This window comes from Nematolebias whitei, chromosome 17, assembly GCF_014905685.2.
Source record: "Nematolebias whitei isolate Nwh7 chromosome 17, NemWhi1, whole genome shotgun sequence".
Lineage (NCBI taxonomy): Eukaryota > Metazoa > Chordata > Actinopteri > Cyprinodontiformes > Rivulidae > Nematolebias > Nematolebias whitei.
Window position 1 is genome coordinate 33768657 of NC_056514.1, and position 4409 is coordinate 33773065.

The 4409-nt window shown below is 38.8% G+C and overlaps 1 protein-coding gene across 8 annotated transcripts in view; it reads left to right on the plus strand.

The window, feature by feature from the left end:
• The window catches only part of LOC119424051 (calcium/calmodulin-dependent protein kinase type II subunit gamma), a gene marked incomplete at both ends in the record, with an annotated part of 51711 nt that overhangs the window by 895 nt on the left and 46407 nt on the right, over nt 1-4409 (plus strand).

A 4409-nucleotide genomic window follows, 5' to 3' on the forward strand; every position in this document is an offset into this window, starting at 1 on the left:
AGCAGTGATGCCAAGCGTGAGCTGTTGCATGTGTGTAGTGCTGTTCTTTACTCTGATAAAGGCTATTCACTGTGAGAGATGCTAAAATAAATCACTGTTGCATCTCCTTTCCCTGTCAAAACTTAAAATATTTGTTGACTACAGCTCAATATCTGGAGCCTTAATTGTTCTTTCACCTCAGGGTTGGTTAGGCTGTTGAGAAAGATTCAATGAAAACTAGTGGTTTTAGAAATTTAATAGTTGGATCCGTGACTAACTGACCAAAGACTTATGGCTGAGGTGTGGCCAATGTTCAGGTTTAAGAGGTACGTACTTTATTCATCTAGTTGGAGAGAGGGTGTAAAGCCGTTGACGTTCTGCAGATCTCTGACCACTCTAGAAGGTGATTTATCGTTTAAAAACTGAGTGTGCAATGCATGCATACATGTCATGTTACTTTTACAATGCATCACATAAGATGCTGCTTAGGTGTAATGTGATTTATGTGTGCAGAATGAATGCCCTGTTTCATTATGCTGTTGAAGTGACTGGAAACTGGAGGACTGCTGCATTGTCTGCTGCAACACCGTCTTGTGTGTTTGGGGTGGGGGTGGGGGGCAAGGGAGTGCGTCCACTTTGATGCACAGCTTCAGCACTTGCTCTCCTAAAGTTACAGCTCTTGGGCTTTATAATGGCCTCATTGAAAATCATTTCAGTTCTACTTATTACTCAGCAATTTCCCTCATTTACATCTCAGTCCAGTTACCAGTAGTTAGTCAAAATCTTTTGTTCTTAATGTATCAGCATTAAGTAACTGAGCTTTTAGCTGCTGTTCCCTCTGAGTTTAGTTCTCACATATCCCATTTGTTCAGCAATGTTAATTTAGGCTCACGATCAAAAAAGTCCATGCGCAATAATCCAGGTATACAATCCAACAATTTTCAATCCAACAATTTTCAGTCAGGTCATCTAGACGGTTTCTTTTTTTTCTGAAATGTTTCACCTTCCATCCAGAAGGCTTCATCAGGCAAGGAAACACACAACACACAACAAATTATTGAACATGGACTTTTTTGGTTTTGAACCAGTTTGACATGACTGTCGACGAGGAAGAGGGCCGGCATCGGAGGAGGGGGCGTGCCGAAGACACCATCTTAGCACCAACATAACTGGTTTGTTCCACTTTGGAGTAAGCTGTTGGGGGAAGAATCAGTTTTGTGTTGTAAGTCAAAACAAATGGCTGAAAGCTGACTTTAAATTAAATTAAAACAAAACAGTATTTGAAATTTTCACTTGTATTTATTTTATTTGAAGCAGGATACTAGATACAAATTGGATTACTTACAACTGCCAACAATAAAAAGCAAACAACAAAAAACAATTTCTGCAAAAATAACAAATCTGTCCTGAAACAGCAGATTATTCTTATAGTTTATAAAAAATTTGCTTCAAACCTAATATTTTTTCTTACTATTTGGGACTGTTTCATTCGGGTAGTCCTTTATATTACAAACTCATGCGGCACAAGGTTTAATATATATTTTTTAAGGAAACTTTGCCATAATGTAGCTTATTTTAAATTATGTTCAATTTGCTTAAGTCTGTGCTGGCAGAGTGAAATGTAAAACCGTTAGCTTTTTATTTCATATTTATTTCATGAATAACCATTTTGTAGAACTTTATTTTAAGATGCAGTACTCCATGTATGTCATTTTAATTTTTTTTTTTTAGAAATCCATCACATAGTCAACACATAATCAAAAGCCTACAAAATATATTTTACCTTATTTTCCACCGTACACATCGCACTGCCGTTTATGTCTAATAAAGTGGAAAAAACAAATGCGTCTCTTCGCCGTAAAAGTTGCATCTATTATGCGTCACCGCTGACGTGTCGCGTTTAAGTGTCACCGCTAACACCCGGAAATGTGCGTCTGTGTTGTGCCAAAAATCAATTGGCTGCCAAATGGTGGCTGCGGGAGCGTGCACGGGAGGACTTTAACAACAATTTAACAAGATTAACACTTAAAAACAATTACTTGTTTGCTCAACATTATAGTAAAGATGTGTCTCAGTCTAACTTTTCCTTAATAAATGCACTTTAATGGTCAAATCAGCTGCGTTTCAAAAGCCGATACGTGGAAACGGGAACGTGCAGAGGGCGACTCGCTGTTCATTTCTTTGAAATTTAACAAGATAACCACATAAAAACAATTGTTTGCTCGACTTTATAGTAAAGATATGTCTGTTAAACTTTTACTTATAAACCTTTTATTAAGTTTATTGGTCAAATCAGCTGTATAAAAGTACTTGTGGCTTCGGTGCTCCGGGAGCGTGCAGAGGGAGGAAATCAGGAAGTAGGAATGCTGTGCATTTCTTTGAAATTTAACAAGATAAGCACCTAAAACAATTATTTGTTTGCTCGACATTATAGCAAAGGTGTGTCTAAGTTGAACTTTAGGAGGAGATGTATGAAGGCAACAGACCAAGAAGTGATTTAAAGATTTAAATGTACCAGTGAGTCTGCGTGAAGTTAATGATGTCCAGTTAACCAGTGAATACAGGGTGCAGTGGTGGATACGGTAGTCACAGCCAGTTATGAATCTTAGTGCACCATGATAGGCAGCATCCAGCATCTGCAGGGTTCTTGTTGGAGCGTTCATGTAAATAATGTCACCGTAATCAATGGAGGGAAGGAAAGTCGGTTACAAGGCGTTTCCTAGCGTTCAGAGTTAGTTACTGGTAATTTGACGGTTCTCCAGGCATGAGCCCAGAGCTGGACGTAGGTGGCAGGCTATGGCAAGCCGATTGTGTCATTAATAACCACTTTTACCCATTACATGACACAATGGCATGCCATACTACTTGAGTGCCATGTAGTGGCTGAAAATGTTAATGTTCAATGTTTTCAATGTCAGAATGAATGACAACTGTCATACCTCAGCCCAAAATTGGTTTATAAATATGGGGGAAAAACATAAATAAGTTGTTGTATAAGTCGCAGGGTGTGTAAATTATGCAAAAAAAAACCTGTGACTTGTATGCTGAAAAATATGGTAGTTTGCTTCTGCTTTGCCAAATGAAAAATCACCATTTAGTCCAGTTGGTCTGAAAATGCCATGTCATCCATAAAATATTGCCACATCAGTATACACTTCCTTCAGGTGGTTTTTGATATTTTCCAGTCCTAACAGTTTAGATGTGAGCTTGTCAGAAACAGATTGAACAGAAATTTCAAACTATCAACTTAATATGGCAGATTAGAGGGGTGTCTGTTGTGTGCATGTCGGGTCTTTGACATCCTTCACAGCTAATGTAAGATGGCTGTGGGCCTGCCCCATGGCAAAGCAGATGGCCAATTAGAGAGCAGCAGGAAGTGTCAGTAATTACCCTCCAGCCCTCTTTTCCTGTCTTCCTCTACCACACTCTCACACCAACAAATAAGATTGAATGAATTAGTCCTGCAGTAAAACTGCACCGTGGTAGACACTTGTACAAAAATACGCACGTGCACACACGCAAGGTGAGCTGTGATCCTCTTCTAGCAAATGGACGTTCCACGTAATCCTCCCTCCATCTCTCGGTCTTGTCTCTTCATCCTGCGTCATCACTGTAATTAGAAGGAGGTTCAGGTCTCTCTTGTGTTCACAGATGAGGGAAACTGACACCTTGAAGAGTGGTTAGTTAGTTAAAGGTAGACGTGAAGAGCGACACAAAAATGCTTTCAAATTTCTAACTTCAGCTTTAAACGTATTCAAATTAAAGGCTAAGCATTCTTTGAAAGAAGGCATTTCACCTGCGATCATGTCAAAGTTTTAGTCAAAGGTAGCCTTAAGCTGAGGGTATAACCATTTTGATCCAACCTTGTTAATGCTGTTATATTCAATCTCATGCAAAATCACTACATGTGAGATGAGGTTGTGTTGTTGCGAACTATCAAATGTTAGCTAAATATCTTTCAAACTAACTCAGTCATAGCTAATTTTGTGCTGACAATATTGGTAGCCATCTTGAATTGGATTAACTCCCAAGACTTAATTTGCTGTAGATGTACATCCAGTGATTCATTTCTGAGTTTCATTTAAAGCCGTCCAGTGGTTCACGAGATATTTTGCTAATAACCAGACACACTGACGCAGCCAGAAGCATTATCTGCCTTCACTTTTTGTTGATAAATAACAAGTTGAAGAAAAACAGGTCAATGTGAAGTAGATTTGAGAAACAGAATTAACAGGTAGTTTTCACGTTACTAAATGGTGTTATAATAACGTTCAGTAGTAATGTACTCGTAGCTGCTGTAGAAGAACAGTAAGATAAGTGATGGCTCAGCATCAGCATGTGAATTTTATCTGAGCTTGTTGCTGCTCTGGGGAAATGAATGCAAATCCAGCCTACCTCTGTGTCATGTAATCTCTGTGGGTCTGTGTGTG